We start from the raw sequence: 21,861 nt of genomic DNA, 5'->3' as shown, positions 1-21,861 counted from the left end.
ATTCAACACGAAAAAAGAAGCAGATTAATCCGACGAGGATGGGATTCAAACCCATGCATGCAGAGCACAATGGATTAGCAGTCCATCGCCTTAACCACTCAGCCACCTCATCAACATAGCACCCGTGCGTTTAGGTGGGAAGATGTTGAGAGGGTTTTTACCAGTCAGTGTTTTTTCACTGAAGATTGGATGTTGGCTTTTGTCAGAGTTGCCTTATCTCGTCAACTACAGTGCCTGTTGTTTGAAGTTAGCTTGGGGAAAACTCTATCAGAAATGAACCAGTGCTGAGGTTTTTAATATCAATTAGTCATAATTTTTCCTCCTTTTGGTTTTGCCATGGCATTTCTTCAATCTATCTATTCTGTGTCATATCTTGGAAGCAAAACAAGTCCCAAATTTCAGCTGTGCTAAAAGATGGCTCATTCAATTGCAAAACTTCAAAGCCTTTGTCCTCGATACAGCTTCTGTAAATTTGTCAGTCTTTTAAATGAATGCTCTTCAAAATTTACTTGGCTTCTTAAGTGTTATGACTGAGATTGAAATCTTATTCCATGTTTCTGCTCTACGTGGAATGGAACTCAAGCTCAATATTGTTTTGCTGCGCTAACCAGTTGAATGTTGGATTGGTGCTTCAATCTTCCTTGGATTTCAAATGCATTCCTTCTTCTGGTGCTGTGGCTTAGTTGGTTAAAGCACCTGTCGAACATTCAACTGGTTAGCGCAGCAAAACAATATTGAGCTTGAGTTCCATTCCACGTAGAGCAGAAACAGGAGAATCCTGAGTAATCCTCAGGAGATCTTGAGTTCGAATCTCAGCAGTGCCTTGTTTTCATATCCTCACAAAGAAGCTTCCTATCTTAAAAATAGGCGTTTCACTTGCGACTGATAGTGCAATTGTGAGATTAAAAATCTCTTCTATCTAAGCGATATAAAGGAAGAAAGATGGCTTCAAGCATGACAATGTAAAACCAGTTGATTTAGTTTTGAAATGCCTCCTTTCTATGCATCTCTAATCCGTTTATCCAATGTATCTCACCTTTATGTCCTTTGGCTTAGTTGGTCAAAGAGCCTGTTTAGCAAACAGAAAATCTTGAATTTGAATGCCAGCAGTGCTATTCTTTCTTTATGTCAGTGTGGGGCTTCTTAACTCTCTAAGCAGGCTTTCTAATTTATCACACCTGTTTGTCCTTTGTCTTAGTTGGTCAAAGAGCCTGTTTAGTAAACAGAAAATCTTGAATTTGAATGCCAGCAGTCCTCTTCCTTCTTTATCTCAGTTTAGGGCTGTTTAACTCTCTAAGCAGGCTTTCTAATGTATCACACCTGTTTGTCCTTTGTCTTAGTTGGTCAAAGAGCCTATTTAGTAAATGGAAAATCTTGAATTTGAATGCCAGCAGTCCTTTTCCTTCTTTATCTCAGTTTAGGGCTGTTTAACTCTCTAAGCAGGCTTTTTAATGCTTCGCACCTGTTTGTCCTTTGGCTTAGTTGGTCAAAGAGCCTATTTAGTAAAAGGAAAATCTTGATTTTGAATGTCAGCAGTGCTTTCTATTCTTCATCTCATTTTTTGGGTTTTTACCCCAAAAAGAGGACTTTTACTCTTGTTTGTCATCAAATATTAATTTCCCACAGCCCTAATATAGTGCAATTGAGAAAAAAAATTATCTGCTGTTGAAACACTTTAAAAGGAATTAGAGGATATAATTTTATTTACAGAATATAGGATGGCATCAAGCTTTACAAATTAAAACGAGTGGATTTCCAGATCTGACTCTGCAAAGTTTGATTGCAGCACAGGAGTATTGTAAACTTTCATGCTTGAAGTGTCCACCGCTTGGGTTAAAAATGAAAACCAAACCATTCAACACGAAAGAAGAAGCAGATTAATCCGACAACGATGGGATTCGAACCCATGCATGCAGAGCACAATGGATTAGCAGTCCATCACCTTAACCACTCGGCCACCTCGTCTACATAGCTCCCGTGCGTTTAGGTGGGAAGATGTTGAGAGGGTTTTTACCAGTCAGTGTTTTTTCACTGAAGATTGTATGTTGGCTTTTGTCAGAGTTGCCTTATCTCGTCAACTACAGTGCCTGTTGTTTGAAGTTAGCTTGAGGAAAACTCTATCAGAAATGAACCAGTGCTGAGGTTTTTAATATCAATTAGTCATAATTTTTCCTCCTTTTGGTTTTGCCATGGCATTTCTTCAATCTGTCTATTCTGTGTCATAACCTGGAAGCAAAACAAGTCCCAAATTTCAGCTGTGCTAAAAGATGGCTCATTCAATTGCAAAACTTCAAAGCCTTTGTCCTCGATACAGCTTCTGTAAATTTATCAGTCTTTTAAATGAATCCTCTTCAAAATTTACTTGGCTTCTTAAGTGTTATGACTGAGATTGAAATGTTATTCCATGTTTCTGCTCTACGTGGAATGGAACTCAAGCTCAATATTGTTTTGCTGCGCTAACCAGTTGAATGTTCGATTGGTGCTTCAATCTTCCTTGGATTTCAAATGCATTCCATCTTCTGGTGCTGTGGCTTAGTTGGTTAAAGCGCCTGTCTAGTAAACAGGAGATCCTGAGTTCGAATCTCAGCAGTGCCTTGTTCTCATCTCCTCACAAAGAAGCTTCCAATCTTAAAAATAGGTGTTTCACTTGCGACTGATAGTGCAATTGTGAGATTAAAAATCTCTTCTACCTAAGAGATATAAAGGAAGAAAGATAGCTTCAAGCATGACAATGTAAAACCAGTTGATTTAGTTTTGAAATGCATCCTTTCTATGCATCTCTAATCCGTTTATCCAATGTATCTCACCTTTATGTCCTTTGGCTTAGTTGGTCAAAGAGCCTGTTTAGTAAACAGAAAATCTTGAATTTGAATGCCAGCTATTCTTTCTTTATGTCAGTTTGGGGCTTCTTAACTCTCTAAGCAGGCTTTCTAATGTATCACACCTATTTGTCCTTTGTCTTAGTTGGTCAAAGAGCCTGTTTAGCAAACAGAAAATCTTGAATTTGAATGCCAGCAGTGCTATTCTTTCTTTATGTCAGTGTGGGGCTTCTTAACTCTCTAAGCAGGCTTTCTAATTTATCACACCTGTTTGTCCTTTGTCTTAGTTGGTCAAAGAGCCTGTTTAGTAAACAGAAAATCTTGAATTTGAATGCCAGCAGTCCTCTTCCTTCTTTATCTCAGTTTAGGGCTGTTTAACTCTCTAAGCAGGCTTTCTAATGTATCACACCTGTTTGTCCTTTGTCTTAGTTGGTCAAAGAGCCTATTTAGTAAATGGAAAATCTTGAATTTGAATGCCAGCAGTCCTTTTCCTTCTTTATCTCAGTTTAGGGCTGTTTAACTCTCTAAGCAGGCTTTTTAATGTTTCGCACCTGTTTGTCCTTTGGCTTAGTTGGTCAAAGAGCCTATTTAGTAAAAGGAAAATCTTGATTTTGAATGTCAGCAGTGCTTTCTATTCTTCATCTCATTTTGTGGGTTTTTACCCCCAAAAGAGGACTTTTACTCTTGTTTGTAATCAAATATTAATTTCCCACAGCCCTAATATAATGCAATTGAGAAAAAAAATTTTCTGCTGTTGAAACACTTTAAAAGGAATTAGAGGATATAATTTTCTTTACAGAATATAGGATGGCATCAAGCTTTACAAATTAAAACGAGTGGATTTACAGATCTGACTCTGCAAAGTTTGATAGCAGCACAGGAGTATTGTAAACTTTCATGCTTGAAGTGTCCACCACTTGGGTTAAAAATGAAAACCAATCCATTCAAAACGAAAGAAAAAGCAGATTAATACGACGAGGATGGGATTCGAACCCATGCATGCAGAGCACAATGGATTAGCAGTCCATCGCCTTAACCACTCGGCCACCTCGTCTACATAGCGCCTGTGCGTTTAGGTGGGAAGATGTTGAGAGGGTTTTTACCAGTCAGTGTTTTTTCACTGAAGATTGTATGTTGGCTTTTGTCAGAGTTGCCTTATCTCGTCAACTACAGTGCCTGTTGTTTGAAGTTAGCTTGGGGAAAACTCTATCAGAAATGAACCAGTGCTGAGGTTTTTAATATCAATTAGTCATAATTTTTCCTCCTTTTGGTTTTGCCATGGCATTTCTTCAATCTGTCTATTCTGTGTCATAACTTGGAAGCAAAACAAGTCCCAAATTTCAGCTGTGCTAAAAGATGGCTCATTCAATTGCAAAACTTCAAAGCCTTTGTCCTCGATACAGCTTCTGTAAATTTGTCAGTCTTTTAAATGAATGCTCTTCAAAATTTACTTGGCTTCTTAAGTGTTATGACTGAGATTGAAATCTTATTCCATGTTTCTGCTCTACGTGGAATGGAACTCAAGCTCAATATTGTTTTGCTGCGCTAACCAGTTGAATGTTCGATTGGTGCTTCAATCTTCCTTGGATTTCAAATGCATGCCATCTTCTGGTGCTGTGGCTTAGTTGGTTAAAGCGCCTGTCTAGTAAACAGGAGATCCTGAGTTCGAATCTCAGCAGTGCCTTGTTTTCATCTCCTCACAAAGAAGCTTCCTATCTTAAAAATAGGTGTTTCACTTGCGACTGATAGTGCAATTGTGAGATTAAAAATCTCTTCTACCTAAGAGATATAAAGGAAGAAAGATACCTTCAAGCATGACAATGTAAAACCAGTTGATTTAGTTTTGAAATGCATCCTTTCTATGCATCTCTAATCCGTTTATCCAATGTATCTCACCTTTATGTCCTTTGGCTTAGTTGGTCAAAGAGCCTGTTTAGTAAACAGAAAATCTTGAATTTGAATGCCAGCTATTCTTTCTTTATGTCAGTTTGGGGCTTCTTAACTCTCTAAGCAGGCTTTCTAATGTATCACACCTATTTGTCCTTTGTCTTAGTTGGTCAAAGAGCCTGTTTAGTAAACAGAAAATCTTGAATTTGAATGCCAGCAGTGCTATTCTTTCTTTATGTCAGTTTGGGGCTTCTTAACTCTCTAAGCAGGCTTTCTAATGTATCACACCTGTTTGTCCTTTGTCTTAGTTGGTCAAAGAGCCTGTTTAGTAAACAGAAAATCTTGAATTTGAATGCCAGCAGTCCTCTTCCTTCTTTATCTCAGTTTAGGGCTGTTTAACTCTCTAAGCAGGCTTTCTAATGTATCACACCTGTTTGTCCTTTGTCTTAGTTGGTCAAAGAGCCTATTTAGTAAATGGAAAATCTTGAATTTGAATGCCAGCAGTCCTTTTCCTTCTTTATCTCAGTTTAGGGCTGTTTAACTCTCTAAGCAGGCTTTTTAATGTTTCGCACCTGTTTGTCCTTTGGCTTAGTTGGTCAAAGAGCCTATTTAGTAAAAGGAAAATCTTGATTTTGAATGTCAGCAGTGCTTTCTATTCTTCATCTCATTTTGTGGGTTTCTACCCCTAAAAGAGGACTTTTACTCTTGTTTGTAATCAAATATTAATTTCCCACAGCCCTAATATAATGCAATTGAGAAAAAAAATTTTCTGCTGTTGAAACACTTTAAAAGGAATTAGAGGATATAATTTTCTTTACAGAATATAGGATGGCATCAAGCTTTACAAATTAAAACGAGTGGATTTACAGATCTGACTCTGCAAAGTTTGATAGCAGCACAGGAGTATTGTAAACTTTCATGCTTGAAGTGTCCACCGCTTGGGTTAAAAATGAAAACCAAACCATTCAACACGAAAGAAGAAGCAGATTAATCTGACGACGATGGGATTCGAACCCATGCATGCAGAGCACAATGGATTAGCAGTCCATCACCTTAACCACTCGGCCACCTTGTCTACATAGCGCCCGTGCGTTTAGGTGGGAAGATGTTGAGAGGGTTTTTACCAGTCAGTGTTTTTTCACTGAAGATTGTATGTTGGCTTTTGTCAGAGTTGCCTTATCTCGTCAACTACAGTGCCTGTTGTTTGAAGTTAGCTTGGGGAAAACTCTATCAGAAATGAACCAGTGCTGAGGTTTTTAATATCAATTAGTCATAATTTTTCCTCCTTTTAGTTTTGCCATGGCATTTCTTCAATCTGTCTATTCTGTGTCATAACTTGGAAGCAAAACAAGTCCCAAATTTCAGCTGTGCTAAAAGATGGCTCATTCAATTGCAAAACTTCAAAGCCTTTGTCCTCGATACAGCTTCTGTAAATTTGTCAGTCTTTTAAATGAATGCTCTTCAAAATTTACTTGGCTTCTTAAGTGTTATGACTGAGATTGAAATCTTATTCCATGTTTCTGCTCTACGTGGAATGGAACTCAAGCTCAATATTGTTTTGCTGCGCTAACCAGTTGAATGTTCGATTGGTGCTTCAATCTTCCTTGGATTTCAAACGCATTCCATCTTCTGGTGCTGTGGCTTAGTTGGTTAAAGCGCCTGTCTAGTAAACAGGAGATCCTGGGTTCGAATCAAAGGATGAAAGATGGCTTCAAGCATGACAATGTAAAACCAGTTGATTTATTTTTGAAATGCCTCCTTTCTATGCATCTCTAATCCGTTTATCCAATGTATCTCACCTTTATGTCCTTTGGCTTAGTTGGTCAAAGAGCCTGTTTAGCAAACAGAAAATCTTGAATTTGAATGCCAGCAGTGCTATTCTTTCTTTATGTCAGTGTGGGGCTTCTTAACTCTCTAAGCAGGCTTTCTAATTTATCACACCTGTTTGTCCTTTGTCTTAGTTGGTCAAAGAGCCTGTTTAGTAAACAGAAAATCTTGAATTTGAATGCCAGCAGTCCTCTTCCTTCTTTATCTCAGTTTAGGGCTGTTTAACTCTCTAAGCAGGCTTTCTAATGTATCACACCTGTTTGTCCTTTGTCTTAGTTGGTCAAAGAGCCTATTTAGTAAATGGAAAATCTTGAATTTGAATGCCAGCAGTCCTTTTCCTTCTTTATCTCAGTTTAGGGCTGTTTAACTCTCTAAGCAGGCTTTTTAATGTTTTGCACCTGTTTGTCCTTTGGCTTAGTTGGTCAAAGAGCCTATTTAGTAAAAGGAAAATCTTGATTTTGAATGTCAGCAGTGCTTTCTATTCTTCATCTCATTTTGTGGGTTTTTACCCCCAAAAGAGGACTTTTACTCTTGTTTGTAATCAAATATTAATTTCCCACAGCCCTAATATAATGCAATTGAGAAAAAAAATTGTCTGCTGTTGAAACACTTTAAAAGGAATTAGAGGATATAATTTTCTTTACAGAATATAGGATGGCATCAAGCTTTACAAATTAAAACGAGTGGATTTACAGATCTGACTCTGCAAAGTTTGATAGCAGCACAGGAGTATTGTAAACTTTCATGCTTGAAGTGTCCACCACTTGGGTTAAAAATGAAAACCAATCCATTCAACACGAAAGAAAAAGCAGATTAATACGACGAGGATGGGATTCGAACCCATGCATGCAGAGCACAATGGATTAGCAGTCCATCGCCTTAACCACTCGGCCACCTCGTCTACATAGCACCTGTGCGTTTAGGTGGGAAGATGTTGAGAGGGTTTTTACCAGTCAGTGTTTTTTCACTGAAGATTGTATGTTGGCTTTTGTCAGAGTTGCCTTATCTCGTCAACTACAGTGCCTGTTGTTTGAAGTTAGCTTGGGGAAAACTCTATCAGAAATGAACCAGTGCTGAGGTTTTTAATATCAATTAGTCATAATTTTTCCTCCTTTTGGTTTTGCCATGGCATTTCTTCAATCTGTCTATTCTGTGTCATAACTTGGAAGCAAAACAAGTCCCAAATTTCAGCTGTGCTAAAAGATGGCTCATTCAATTGCAAAACTTCAAAGCCTTTGTCCTCGATACAGCTTCTGTAAATTTGTCAGTCTTTTAAATGAATGCTCTTCAAAATTTACTTGGCTTCTTAAGTGTTATGACTGAGATTGAAATCTTATTCCATGTTTCTGCTCTACGTGGAATGGAACTCAAGCTCAATATTGTTTTGCTGCGCTAACCAGTTGAATGTTCGATTGGTGCTTCAATCTTCCTTGGATTTCAAATGCATGCCATCTTCTGGTGCTGTGGCTTAGTTGGTTAAAGCGCCTGTCTAGTAAACAGGAGATCCTGAGTTCGAATCTCAGCAGTGCCTTGTTTTCATCTCCTCACAAAGAAGCTTCCTATCTTAAAAATAGGTGTTTCACTTGCGACTGATAGTGCAATTGTGAGATTAAAAATCTCTTCTACCTAAGAGATATAAAGGAAGAAAGATAGCTTCAAGCATGACAATGTAAAACCAGTTGATTTAGTTTTGAAATGCATCCTTTCTATGCATCTCTAATCCGTTTATCCAATGTATCTCACCTTTATGTCCTTTGGCTTAGTTGGTCAAAGAGCCTGTTTAGTAAACAGAAAATCTTGAATTTGAATGCCAGCTATTCTTTCTTTATGTCAGTTTGGGGCTTCTTAACTCTCTAAGCAGGCTTTCTAATGTATCACACCTATTTGTCCTTTGTCTTAGTTGGTCAAAGAGCCTGTTTAGTAAACAGAAAATCTTGAATTTGAATGCCAGCAGTGCTATTCTTTCTTTATGTCAGTTTGGGGCTTCTTAACTCTCTAAGCAGGCTTTCTAATGTATCACACCTGTTTGTCCTTTGTCTTAGTTGGTCAAAGAGCCTGTTTAGTAAACAGAAAATCTTGAATTTGAATGCCAGCAGTCCTCTTCCTTCTTTATCTCAGTTTAGGGCTGTTTAACTCTCTAAGCAGGCTTTCTAATGTATCACACCTCTTTGTCCTTTGTCTTAGTTGGTCAAAGAGCCTATTTAGTAAATGGAAAATCTTGAATTTGAATGCCAGCAGTCCTTTTCCTTCTTTATCTCAGTTTAGGGCTGTTTAACTCTCTAAGCAGGCTTTTTAATGTTTCGCACCTGTTTGTCCTTTGGCTTAGTTGGTCAAAGAGCCTATTTAGTAAAAGGAAAATCTTGATTTTGAATGTCAGCAGTGCTTTCTATTCTTCATCTCATTTTGTGGGTTTTTACCCCAAAAAGCGGACTTTTACTCTTGTTTGTCATCAAATATTAATTTCCCACAGCCCTAATATAGTGCAATTGAGAAAAAAAATTGTCTGCTGTTGAAACACTTTAAAAGGAATTAGAGGATATAATTTTCTTTACATAATATAGGATGGCATCAAGCTTTACAAATTAAAACGAGTGGATTTACAGATCTGACTCTGCAAAGTTTGATAGCAGCACAGGAGTATTGTAAACTTTCATGCTTGAAGTGTCCACCGCTTGGGTTAAAAATGAAAACCAAACCATTCAAAACGAAAGAAGAAGCAGATTAATCCGACGACGATGGGATTCGAACCCATGCATGTAGAGCACAATGGATTAGCAGTCCATCACCTTAACCACTCGGCCACCTTGTCTACATAGCGCCCATGCGTTTAGGTGGGAAGATGTTGAGAGGGTTTTTACCAGTCAGTGTTTTTTCACTGAAGATTGTATGTTGGCTTTTGTCAGAGTTGCCTTATCTAGTCAACTACAGTGCCTGTTGTTTGAAGTTAGCTTGGGGAAAACTCTATCAGAAATGAACCAGTGCTGAGGTTTTTAATATCAATTAGTCATAATTTTTCCTCCTTTTAGTTTTGCCATGGCATTTCTTCAATCTGTCTATTCTGTGTCATAACTTGGAAGCAAAACAAGTCCCAAATTTCAGCTGTGCTAAAAGATGGCTCATTCAATTGCAAAACTTCAAAGCCTTTGTCCTCGATACAGCTTCTGTAAATTTGTCAGTCTTTTAAATGAATGCTCTTCAAAATTTACTTGGCTTCTTAAGTGTTATGACTGAGATTGAAATCTTATTCCATGTTTCTGCTCTACGTGGAATGGAACTCAAGCTCAATATTGTTTTGCTGCGCTAACCAGTTGAATGTTCGATTGGTGCTTCAATCTTCCTTGGATTTCAAATGCATTCCATCTTCTGGTGCTGTGGCTTAGTTGGTTAAAGCGCCTGTCTAGTAAACAGGAGATCCTGAGTTCGAATCTCAGCAGTGCCTTGTTTTCATCTCCTCACAAAGAAGCTTCCTATCTTAAAAATAGGTGTTTCACTTGCGACTGATAGTGCAATTGTGAGATTAAAAATCTCTTCTATCTAAGAGATATAAAGGAAGAAAGATGGCTTCAAGCATGACAATGTAAAACCAGTTGATTTAGTTTTGAAATGCCTCCTTTCTATGCATCTCTAATCCGTTTATCCAATGTATCTCACCTTTATGTCCTTTGGCTTAGTTGGTCAAAGAGCCTGTTTAGCAAACAGAAAATCTTGAATTTGAATGCCAGCAGTGCTATTCTTTCTTTATGTCAGTTTGGGGCTTCTTAACTCTCTAAGCAGGCTTTCTAATATATCACACCTATTTGTCCTTTGTCTTAGTTGGTCAAAGAGCCTGTTTAGTAAACAGAAAATCTTGAATTTGAATGCCAGCAGTGCTATTCTTTCTTTATGTCAGTTTGTAAATTTGTCAGTCTTTTAAATGAATGCTCTTCAAAATTTACTTGGCTTCTTAAGTGTTATGACTGAGATTGAAATCTTATTCCATGTTTCTGCTCTACGTGGAATGGAACTCAAGCTCAATATTGTTTTGCTGCGCTAACCAGTTGAATGTTCGATTGGTGCTTCAATCTTCCTTGGATTTCAAATGCATTCCATCTTCTGGTGCTGTGGCTTAGTTGGTTAAAGCGCCTGTTTAGTAAACAGGAGATCCTGGGTTCGAATCAAAGGAAGAAAGATGGCTTCAAGCATGACAATGTAAAACCAGTTGATTTATTTTTGAAATGCCTCCTTTCTATGCATCTCTAATCCGTTTATCCAATGTATCTCACCTTTATGTCCTTTGGCTTAGTTGGTCAAAGAGCCTGTTTAGCAAACAGAAAATCTTGAATTTGAATGCCAGCAGTGCTATTCTTTCTTTATGTCAGTGTGGGGCTTCTTAACTCTCTAAGCAGGCTTTCTAATTTATCACACCTGTTTGTCCTTTGTCTTAGTTGGTCAAAGAGCCTGTTTAGTAAACAGAAAATCTTGAATTTGAATGCCAGCAGTCCTCTTCCTTCTTTATCTCAGTTTAGGGCTGTTTAACTCTCTAAGCAGGCTTTCTAATGTATCACACCTGTTTGTCCTTTGTCTTAGTTGGTCAAAGAGCCTATTTAGTAAATGGAAAATCTTGAATTTGAATGCCAGCAGTCCTTTTCCTTCTTTATCTCAGTTTAGGGCTGTTTAACTCTCTAAGCAGGCTTTCTAATGTATCACACCTATTTGTCCTTTGTCTTAGTTGGTCAAAGAGCCTGTTTAGTAAACAGAAAATCTTGAATTTGAATGCCAGCAGTGCTATTCTTTCTTTATGTCAGTTTGGGGCTTCTTAACTCTCTAAGCAGGCTTTCTAATGTATCACACCTGTTTGTCCTTTGTCTTAGTTGGTCAAAGAGCCTGTTTAGTAAACAGAAAATCTTGAATTTGAATGCCAGCAGTCCTCTTCCTTCTTTATCTCAGTTTAGGGCTGTTTAACTCTCTAAGCAGGCTTTCTAATGTATCACACCTCTTTGTCCTTTGTCTTAGTTGGTCAAAGAGCCTATTTAGTAAATGGAAAATCTTGAATTTGAATGCCAGCAGTCCTTTTCCTTCTTTATCTCAGTTTAGGGCTGTTTAACTCTCTAAGCAGGCTTTTTAATGTTTCGCACCTGTTTGTCCTTTGGCTTAGTTGGTCAAAGAGCCTATTTAGTAAAAGGAAAATCTTGATTTTGAATGTCAGCAGTGCTTTCTATTCTTCATCTCATTTTGTGGGTTTTTACCCCAAAAAGCGGACTTTTACTCTTGTTTGTCATCAAATATTAATTTCCCACAGCCCTAATATAGTGCAATTGAGAAAAAAAATTGTCTGCTGTTGAAACACTTTAAAAGGAATTAGAGGATATAATTTTCTTTACATAATATAGGATGGCATCAAGCTTTACAAATTAAAACGAGTGGATTTACAGATCTGACTCTGCAAAGTTTGATAGCAGCACAGGAGTATTGTAAACTTTCATGCTTGAAGTGTCCACCGCTTGGGTTAAAAATGAAAACCAAACCATTCAACACGAAAGAAGAAGCAGATTAATCCGACGACGATGGGATTCGAACCCATGCATGTAGAGCACAATGGATTAGCAGTCCATCACCTTAACCACTCGGCCACCTTGTCTACATAGCGCCCATGCGTTTAGGTGGGAAGATGTTGAGAGGGTTTTTACCAGTCAGTGTTTTTTCACTGAAGATTGTATGTTGGCTTTTGTCAGAGTTGCCTTATCTAGTCAACTACAGTGCCTGTTGTTTGAAGTTAGCTTGGGGAAAACTCTATCAGAAATGAACCAGTGCTGAGGTTTTTAATATCAATTAGTCATAATTTTTCCTCCTTTTAGTTTTGCCATGGCATTTCTTCAATCTGTCTATTCTGTGTCATAACTTGGAAGCAAAACAAGTCCCAAATTTCAGCTGTGCTAAAAGATGGCTCATTCAATTGCAAAACTTCAAAGCCTTTGTCCTCGATACAGCTTCTGTAAATTTGTCAGTCTTTTAAATGAATGCTCTTCAAAATTTACTTGGCTTCTTAAGTGTTATGACTGAGATTGAAATCTTATTCCATGTTTCTGCTCTACGTGGAATGGAACTCAAGCTCAATATTGTTTTGCTGCGCTAACCAGTTGAATGTTCGATTGGTGCTTCAATCTTCCTTGGATTTCAAATGCATTCCATCTTCTGGTGCTGTGGCTTAGTTGGTTAAAGCGCCTGTCTAGTAAACAGGAGATCCTGAGTTCGAATCTCAGCAGTGCCTTGTTTTCATCTCCTCACAAAGAAGCTTCCTATCTTAAAAATAGGTGTTTCACTTGCGACTGATAGTGCAATTGTGAGATTAAAAATCTCTTCTATCTAAGAGATATAAAGGAAGAAAGATGGCTTCAAGCATGACAATGTAAAACCAGTTGATTTAGTTTTGAAATGCCTCCTTTCTATGCATCTCTAATCCGTTTATCCAATGTATCTCACCTTTATGTCCTTTGGCTTAGTTGGTCAAAGAGCCTGTTTAGCAAACAGAAAATCTTGAATTTGAATGCCAGCAGTGCTATTCTTTCTTTATGTCAGTTTGGGGCTTCTTAACTCTCTAAGCAGGCTTTCTAATATATCACACCTATTTGTCCTTTGTCTTAGTTGGTCAAAGAGCCTGTTTAGTAAACAGAAAATCTTGAATTTGAATGCCAGCAGTGCTATTCTTTCTTTATGTCAGTTTGTAAATTTGTCAGTCTTTTAAATGAATGCTCTTCAAAATTTACTTGGCTTCTTAAGTGTTATGACTGAGATTGAAATCTTATTCCATGTTTCTGCTCTACGTGGAATGGAACTCAAGCTCAATATTGTTTTGCTGCGCTAACCAGTTGAATGTTCGATTGGTGCTTCAATTTTCCTTGGATTTCAAATGCATTCCATCTTCTGGTGCTGTGGCTTAGTTGGTTAAAGCGCCTGTTTAGTAAACAGGAGATCCTGGGTTCGAATCAAAGGAAGAAAGATGGCTTCAAGCATGACAATGTAAAACCAGTTGATTTATTTTTGAAATGCCTCCTTTCTATGCATCTCTAATCCGTTTATCCAATGTATCTCACCTTTATGTCCTTTGGCTTAGTTGGTCAAAGAGCCTGTTTAGCAAACAGAAAATCTTGAATTTGAATGCCAGCAGTGCTATTCTTTCTTTATGTCAGTGTGGGGCTTCTTAACTCTCTAAGCAGGCTTTCTAATTTATCACACCTGTTTGTCCTTTGTCTTAGTTGGTCAAAGAGCCTGTTTAGTAAACAGAAAATCTTGAATTTGAATGCCAGCAGTCCTCTTCCTTCTTTATCTCAGTTTAGGGCTGTTTAACTCTCTAAGCAGGCTTTCTAATGTATCACACCTGTTTGTCCTTTGTCTTAGTTGGTCAAAGAGCCTATTTAGTAAATGGAAAATCTTGAATTTGAATGCCAGCAGTCCTTTTCCTTCTTTATCTCAGTTTAGGGCTGTTTAACTCTCTAAGCAGGCTTTTTAATGTTTCGCACCTGTTTGTCCTTTGGCTTAGTTGGTCAAACAGCCTATTTAGTAAAAGGAAAATCTTGATTTTGAATGTCAGCAGTGCTTTCTATTCTTCATCTCATTTTGTGGGTTTTTACCCCCAAAAGAGGACTTTTACTCTTGTTTGTAATCAAATATTAATTTCCCACAGCCCTAATATAATGCAATTGAGAAAAAAAATTTTCTGCTGTTGAAACACTTTAAAAGGAATTAGAGGATATAATTTTCTTTACAGAATATAGGATGGCATCAAGCTTTACAAATTAAAACGAGTGGATTTACAGATCTGACTCTGCAAAGTTTGATAGCAGCACAGGAGTATTGTAAACTTTCATGCTTGAAGTGTCCACCACTTGGGTTAAAAATGAAAACCAATCCATTCAACACGAAAGAAAAAGCAGATTAATACGACGAGGATGGGATTCGAACCCATGCATGCAGAGCACAATGGATTAGCAGTCCATCGCCTTAACCACTCGGCCACCTCGTCTACATAGCGCCTGTGCGTTTAGGTGGGAAGATGTTGAGAGGGTTTTTACCAGTCAGTGTTTTTTCACTGAAGATTGTATGTTGGCTTTTGTCAGAGTTGCCTTATCTCGTCAACTACAGTGCCTGTTGTTTGAAGTTAGCTTGGGGAAAACTCTATCAGAAATGAACCAGTGCTGAGGTTTTTAATATCAATTAGTCATAATTTTTCCTCCTTTTGGTTTTTCCATGGCATTTCTTCAATCTGTCTATTCTGTGTCATAACTTGGAAGCAAAACAAGTCCCAAATTTCAGCTGTGCTAAAAGATGGCTCATTCAATTGCAAAACTTCAAAGCCTTTGTCCTCGATAAAGCTTCTGTAAATTTGTCAGTCTTTTAAATGAATGCTCTTCAAAATTTACTTGGCTTCTTAAGTGTTATGACTGAGATTGAAATCTTATTCCATGTTTCTGCTCTACGTGGAATGGAACTCAAGCTCAATATTATTTTGCTGCGCTAACCAGTTGAATGTTCGATTGGTGCTTCAATCTTCCTTTGAGTTCAAGTGCATGCCATCTTCTGGTGCTGTGGCTTAGTTGGTTAAAGCGCCTGTCTAGTAAACAGGAGATCCTGAGTTCGAGTCTCAGCAGTGCCTTGTTTTCATCTCCTCACAAAGAAGCTTCCTATCTTAAAAATAGGTGTTTCACTTGCGACTGATAGTGCAATTGTGAGATTAAAAATCTCTTCTATCTAAGAGATATAAAGGAAGAAAGATGGCTTCAAGCATGACAATGTAAAACCAGTTGATTTAGTTTTGAAATGCCTCCTTTCTATGCATCTCTAATCCGTTTATCCAATGTATCTCACCTTTATGTCCTTTGGCTTAGTTGGTCAAAGAGCCTGTTTAGCAAACAGAAAATCTTGAATTTGAATGCCAGCAGTGCTATTCTTTCTTTATGTCAGTTTGGGGCTTCTTAACTCTCTAAGCAGGCTTTCTAATATATCACACCTATTTGTCCTTTGTCTTAGTTGGTCAAAGAGCCTGTTTAGTAAACAGAAAATCTTGAATTTGAATGCCAGCAGTGCTATTCTTTCTTTATGTCAGTTTGGGGCTTCTTAACTCTCTAAGCAGGCTTTCTAATGTATCACACCTGTTTGTCCTTTGTCTTAGTTGGTCAAAGAGCCTGTTTAGTAAACAGAAAATCTTGAATTTGAATGCCAGCAGTCCTCTTCCTTCTTTATCTCAGTTTAGGGCTGTTTAACTCTCTAAGCAGGCTTTCTAATGTATCACACCTGTTTGTCCTTTGTCTTAGTTGGTCAAAGAGCCTATTTAGTAAATGGAAAATCTTGAATTTGAATGCCAGCAGTCCTTTTCCTTCTTTATCTCAGTTTAGGGCTGTTTAACTCTCTAAGCAGGCTTTTTAATGTTTCGCACCTGTTTGTCCTTTGGCTTAGTTGGTCAAAGAGCCTATTTAGTAAAAGGAAAATCTTGATTTTGAATGTCAGCAGTGCTTTCTATTCTTCATCTCATTTTGTGGATTTTTACCCCAAAAAGAGGACTTTTACTCTTGTTTGTCATCAAATATTAATTTCCCACAGCCCTAATATAGTGCAATTGAGAAAAAAAATTGTCTGCTGTTGAAACACTTTAAAAGGAATTAGAGGATATAATTTTCTTTACAGAATATAGGATGGCATCAAGCTTTACAAATTAAAACCAGTGGATTTACAGATCTGACTCTGCAAAGTTTGATAGCAGCACAGGAGTATTGTAAACTTTCATGCTTGAAGTGTCCACCGCTTGGGTTAAAAATGAAAACCAAACCATTCAACACGAAAGAAGAAGCAGATTAATCCGACGAGGATGGGATTCAAACCCATGCATGCAGAGCACAACGGATTAGCAGTCCATCGCCTTAACCACTCGGCCACTTCTTCTACATAGCACCTGTGTGTTTAGGTGGGAAGATGTTGAGAGGGTTTTTACCAGTCAGTGTTTTTTCACTGAAGATTGTATGTTGGCTTTTGTCAGAGTTGCCTTATCTCGTCAACTACAGTGCCTGTTGTTTGAAGTTAGCTTGAGGAAAACTCTATCAGAAATGAACCAGTGCTGAGGTTTTTAATATCAATTAGTCATAATTTTTCCTCCTTTTGGTTTTGCCATGGCATTTCTTCAATCTGTCTATTCTGTGTCATAACCTGGAAGCAAAACAAGTCCCAAATTTCAGCTGTGCTAAAAGATGGCTCATTCAATTGCAAAACTTCAAAGCCTTTGTCCTCGATACAGCTTCTGTAAATTTGTCAGTCTTTTAAATGAATCCTCTTCAAAATTTACTTGGCTTCTTAAGTGTTATGACTGAGATTGAAATGTTATTCCATGTTTCTGCTCTACGTGGAATGGAACTCAAGCTCAATATTGTTTTGCTGCGCTAACCAGTTGAATGTTCGATTGGTGCTTCAATCTTCCTTGGATTTCAAATGCATGCCATCTTCTGGTGCTGTGGCTTAGTTGGTTAAAGCGCCTGTCTAGTAAACAGGAGATCCTGAGTTCGAATCTCAGCAGTGCCTTGTTCTCATCTCCACACAAAGAAGCTTCCTATCTTAAAAATAGGTGTTTCACTTGCCACTGATAGTGCAATTGTGAGATTAAAAATTTCTTCTATCTAAGAGATATAAAGGAAGAAAGATGGCTTCAAGCATGACAATGTAAAACCAGTTGATTTAGTTTTGAAATGCCTCCTTTCTATGCATCTCTAATCCGTTTATCCAATGTATCTCACCTTTATGTCTTTTGGCTTAGTTGGTCAAAGAACCTGTTTAGTAAACAGAAAATCTTGAATTTGAATGCCAGCAGTGCTATTCTTTCTTTATGTCAGTTTGGGGCTTCTTAACTCTCTAAGCAGGCTTTCTAATGTAAATCTTGAATTTGAATGCCAGCAGTCCTCTTCCTTCTTTATCTCAGTTTAGGGCTGTTTAACTCTCTAAGCAGGCTTTCTAATGTATCACACCTCTTTGTCCTTTGTCTTAGTTGGTCAAAGAGCCTATTTAGTAAATGGAAAATCTTGAATTTGAATGCCAGCAGTCCTTTTCCTTCTTTATCTCAGTTTAGGGCTGTTTAACTCTCTAAGCAGGCTTTTTAATGTTTCGCACCTGTTTGTCCTTTGGCTTAGTTGGTCAAAGAGCCTATTTAGTAAAAGGAAAATCTTGATTTTGAATGTCAGCAGTGCTTTCTATTCTTCATCTCATTTTGTGGGTTTTTACCCCAAAAAGAGGACTTTTACTCTTGTTTGTCATCAAATATTAATTTCCCACAGCCCTAATATAGTGCAATTGAGAAAAAAAATTGTCTGCTGTTGAAACACTTTAAAAGGAATTAGAGGATATAATTTTCTTTACATAATATAGGATGGCATCAAGCTTTACAAATTAAAACGAGTGGATTTACAGATCTGACTCTGCAAAGTTTGATAGCAGCACAGGAGTATTGTAAACTTTCATGCTTGAAGTGTCCACCGCTTGGGTTAAAAATGAAAACCAAACCATTCAACACGAAAGAAGAAGCAGATTAATCCGACGACGATGGGATTCGAACCCATGCATGCAGAGCACAATGGATTAGCAGTCCATCACCTTAACCACTCGGCCACCTTGTCTACATAGCGCCCGTGCGTTTAGTTGGGAAGATGTTGAGAGGGTTTTTACCAGTCAGTGTTTTTTCACTGAAGATTGTATGTTGGCTTTTGTCAGAGTTGCCTTATCTCGTCAACTACAGTGCCTGTTGTTTGAAGTTAGCTTGGGGAAAACTCTATCAGAAATGAACCAGTGCTGAGGTTTTTAATATCAATTAGTCATAATTTTTCCTCCTTTTAGTTTTGCCATGGCATTTCTTCAATCTGTCTATTCTGTGTCATAACTTGGAAGCAAAACAAGTCCCAAATTTCAGCTGTGCTAAAAGATGGCTCATTCAATTGCAAAACTTCAAAGCCTTTGTCCTCGATACAGCTTCTGTAAATTTGTCAGTCTTTTAAATGAATGCTCTTCAAAATTTACTTGGCTTCTTAAGTGTTATGACTGAGATTGAAATCTTATTCCATGTTTCTGCTCTACGTGGAATGGAACTCAAGCTCAATATTGTTTTGCTGCGCTAACCAGTTGAATGTTCGATTGGTGCTTCAATCTTCCTTGGATTTCAAATGCATTCCATCTTCTGGTGCTGTGGCTTAGTTGGTTAAAGCGCCTGTCTAGTAAACAGGAGATCCTGGGTTCGAATCAAAGGAAGAAAGATGGCTTCAAGCATGACAATGTAAAACCAGTTGATTTATTTTTGAAATGCCTCCTTTCTATGCATCTCTAATCCGTTTATCCAATGTATCTCACCTTTATGTCCTTTGGCTTAGTTGGTCAAAGAGCCTGTTTAGCAAACAGAAAATCTTGAATTTGAATGCCAGCAGTGCTATTCTTTCTTTATGTCAGTGTGGGGCTTCTTAACTCTCTAAGCAGGCTTTCTAATTTATCACACCTGTTTGTCCTTTGTCTTAGTTGGTCAAAGAGCCTGTTTAGTAAACAGAAAATCTTGAATTTGAATGCCAGCAGTCCTCTTCCTTCTTTATCTCAGTTTAGGGCTGTTTAACTCTCTAAGCAGGCTTTCTAATGTATCACACCTGTTTGTCCTTTGTCTTAGTTGGTCAAAGAGCCTATTTAGTAAATGGAAAATCTTGAATTTGAATGCCAGCAGTCCTTTTCCTTCTTTATCTCAGTTTAGGGCTGTTTAACTCTCTAAGCAGGCTTTTTAATGTTTCGCACCTGTTTGTCCTTTGGCTTAGTTGGTCAAAGAGCCTATTTAGTAAAAGGAAAATCTTGATTTTGAATGTCAGCAGTGCTTTCTATTCTTCATCTCATTTTGTGGGTTTTTACCCCCAAAAGAGGACTTTTACTCTTGTTTGTAATCAAATATTAATTTCCCACAGCCATAATATAATGCAATTGAGAAAAAAAATTGTCTGCTGTTGAAACACTTTAAAAGGAATTAGAGGATATAATTTTCTTTACAGAATATAGGATGGCATCAAGCTTTACAAATTAAAATGAGTGGATTTACAGATCTGACTCTGCAAAGTTTGATAGCAGCACAGGAGTATTGTAAACTTTCATGCTTGAAGTGTCCACCACTTGGGTTAAAAATGAAAACCAATCCATTCAACACAAAAGAAAAAGCAGATTAATATGACGAGGATGGGATTCGAACCCATGCATGCAGAGCACAATGGATTAGCAGTCCATCGCCTTAACCACTCGGCCACCTCATCTACATAGCACCCGCGCGTTTAGGTGGGAAGATGTTGAGAGGGTTTTTACCAGTCAGTGTTTTTTCACTGAAGATTGTATGTTGGCTTTTGTCAGAGTTGCCTTATCTCGTCAACTACAGTGCCTGTTGTTTGAAGTTAGCTTGGGGAAAACTCTATCAGAAATGAACCAGTGCTGAGGTTTTTAATATCAATTAGTCATAATTTTTCCTCCTTTTGGTTTTGCCATGGCATTTCTTCAATCTGTCTATTCTGTGTCATAACTTGGAAGCAAAACAAGTCCCAAATTTCAGCTGTGCTAAAAGATGGCTCATTCAATTGCAAAACTTCAAAGCCTTTGTCCTCGATACAGCTTCTGTAAATTTGTCAGTCTTTTAAATGAATGCTCTTCAAAATTTACTTGGCTTCTTAAGTGTTATGACTGAGATTGAAATCTTATTCCATGTTTCTGCTCTACGTGGAATGGAACTCAAGCTCAATATTGTTTTGCTGCGCTAACCAGTTGAATGTTCGATTGGTGCTTCAATCTTCCTTGGATTTCAAATGCATGCCATCTTCTGGTGCTGTGGCTTAGTTGGTTAAAGCGCCTGTTTAGTAAACAGGAGATCCTGAGTTCGAATCTAAGCAGTGCCTTGTTTTCATCTCCTCACAAAGAAGCTTCCTATCTTAAAAATAGGTGTTTCACTTGCGACTGATAGTGCAATTGTGAGATTAAAAATATCTTCTACCTAAGAGATATAAAGGAAGAAAGATAGCTTCAAGCATGACAATGTAAAACAAGTTGATTTAGTTTTGAAATGCATCCTTTCTATGCATCTCTAATCCGTTTATCCAATGTATCTCACCTTTATGTCCTTTGGCTTAGTTGGTCAAAGAGCCTGTTTAGTAAACAGAAAATCTTGAATTTGAATGCCAGCTATTCTTTCTTTATGTCAGTTTGGGGCTTCTTAACTCTCTAAGCAGGCTTTCTAATGTATCACACCTATTTGTCCTTTGTCTTAGTTGGTCAAAGAGCCTGTTTAGTAAACAGAAAATCTTGAATTTGAATGCCAGCAGTGCTATTCTTTCTTTATGTCAGTTTGGGGCTTCTTAACTCTCTAAGCAGGCTTTCTAATGTATCACACCTGTTTGTCCTTTGTCTTAGTTGGTCAAAGAGCCTGTTTAGTAAACAGAAAATCTTGAATTTGAATGCCAGCAGTCCTCTTCCTTCTTTATCTCAGTTTAGGGCTGTTTAACTCTCTAAGCAGGCTTTCTAATGTATCACACCTCTTTGTCCTTTGTCTTAGTTGGTCAAAGAGCCTATTTAGTAAATGGAAAATCTTGAATTTGAATGCCAGCAGTCCTTTTCCTTCTTTATCTCAGTTTAGGGCTGTTTAACTCTCTAAGCAGGCTTTTTAATGTTTCGCACCTGTTTGTCCTTTGGCTTAGTTGGTCAAAGAGCCTATTTAGTAAAAGGAAAATCTTGATTTTGAATGTCAGCAGTGCTTTCTATTCTTCATCTCATTTTGTGGGTTTTTACCCCAAAAAGAGGACTTTTACTCTTGTTTGTCATCAAATATTAATTTCCCACAGCCCTAATATAGTGCAATTGAGAAAAAAAATTGTCTGCTGTTGAAACACTTTAAAAGGAATTAGAGGATATAATTTTCTTTACATAATATAGGATGGCATCAAGCTTTACAAATTAAAACGAGTGGATTTACAGATCTGACTCTGCAAAGTTTGATAGCAGCACAGGAGTATTGTAAACTTTCATGCTTGAAGTGTCCACCGCTTGGGTTAAAAATGAAAACCAAACCATTCAACACGAAAGAAGAAGCAGATTAATCCGACGACGATGGGATTCGAACCCATGCATGCAGAGCACAATGGATTAGCAGTCCATCACCTTAACCACTCGGCCACCTTGTCTACATAGCGCCCGTGCGTTTAGGTGGGAAGATGTTGAGAGGGTTTTTACCAGTCAGTGTTTTTTCACTGAAGATTGTATGTTGGCTTTTGTCAGAGTTGCCTTATCTCGTCAACTACAGTGCCTGTTGTTTGAAGTTAGC

At 37.8% G+C, this 21,861-nt stretch overlaps 11 non-coding genes across 11 annotated transcripts; 7 read left to right on the top strand and 4 right to left on the bottom strand.

Annotated features, from left to right (window-relative positions):
• The first annotated feature begins 2,521 nt into the window (after window positions 1–2,521).
• Window positions 2,522–2,595, top strand: TRNAT-AGU (transfer RNA threonine (anticodon AGU)). Its single transcript has one exon. It is a non-coding gene; the product is annotated as a tRNA-Thr (tRNA).
• Window positions 2,596–3,791: 1,196 nt separating this feature from the next.
• Window positions 3,792–3,873, bottom strand: TRNAS-GCU (transfer RNA serine (anticodon GCU)). Its single transcript has one exon. It is a non-coding gene; the product is annotated as a tRNA-Ser (tRNA).
• Window positions 3,874–4,429: 556 nt separating this feature from the next.
• Window positions 4,430–4,503, top strand: TRNAT-AGU (transfer RNA threonine (anticodon AGU)). Its single transcript has one exon. It is a non-coding gene; the product is annotated as a tRNA-Thr (tRNA).
• A 2,849-nt stretch (window positions 4,504–7,352) lies between these two features.
• Window positions 7,353–7,434, bottom strand: TRNAS-GCU (transfer RNA serine (anticodon GCU)). Its single transcript has one exon. It is a non-coding gene; the product is annotated as a tRNA-Ser (tRNA).
• Window positions 7,435–7,990: 556 nt separating this feature from the next.
• TRNAT-AGU (transfer RNA threonine (anticodon AGU)) lies at window positions 7,991–8,064 on the top strand. Its single transcript has one exon. It is a non-coding gene; the product is annotated as a tRNA-Thr (tRNA).
• A 1,834-nt stretch (window positions 8,065–9,898) lies between these two features.
• On the top strand, window positions 9,899–9,972 carry TRNAT-AGU (transfer RNA threonine (anticodon AGU)). Its single transcript has one exon. It is a non-coding gene; the product is annotated as a tRNA-Thr (tRNA).
• A 2,734-nt stretch (window positions 9,973–12,706) lies between these two features.
• TRNAT-AGU (transfer RNA threonine (anticodon AGU)) lies at window positions 12,707–12,780 on the top strand. The gene has a single exon. It is a non-coding gene; the product is annotated as a tRNA-Thr (tRNA).
• Window positions 12,781–14,450: 1,670 nt separating this feature from the next.
• On the bottom strand, window positions 14,451–14,532 carry TRNAS-GCU (transfer RNA serine (anticodon GCU)). The gene has a single exon. It is a non-coding gene; the product is annotated as a tRNA-Ser (tRNA).
• Window positions 14,533–15,088: 556 nt separating this feature from the next.
• TRNAT-AGU (transfer RNA threonine (anticodon AGU)) lies at window positions 15,089–15,162 on the top strand. The gene has a single exon. It is a non-coding gene; the product is annotated as a tRNA-Thr (tRNA).
• A 1,839-nt stretch (window positions 15,163–17,001) lies between these two features.
• Window positions 17,002–17,075, top strand: TRNAT-AGU (transfer RNA threonine (anticodon AGU)). Its single transcript has one exon. It is a non-coding gene; the product is annotated as a tRNA-Thr (tRNA).
• Window positions 17,076–19,731: 2,656 nt separating this feature from the next.
• On the bottom strand, window positions 19,732–19,813 carry TRNAS-GCU (transfer RNA serine (anticodon GCU)). Its single transcript has one exon. It is a non-coding gene; the product is annotated as a tRNA-Ser (tRNA).
• Window positions 19,814–21,861: the final 2,048 nt, after the last annotated feature.

This window comes from Dendrobates tinctorius, unplaced genomic scaffold (genome assembly GCF_039654945.1).
Source record: "Dendrobates tinctorius isolate UK_male_01 unplaced genomic scaffold, ASM3965494v1 ptg000254l, whole genome shotgun sequence".
Lineage (NCBI taxonomy): Eukaryota > Metazoa > Chordata > Amphibia > Anura > Dendrobatidae > Dendrobates > Dendrobates tinctorius.
The sequence above is the reverse complement of the archived record's forward strand: the minus strand, read 5'-3'. Positions and strand labels throughout refer to the sequence as shown.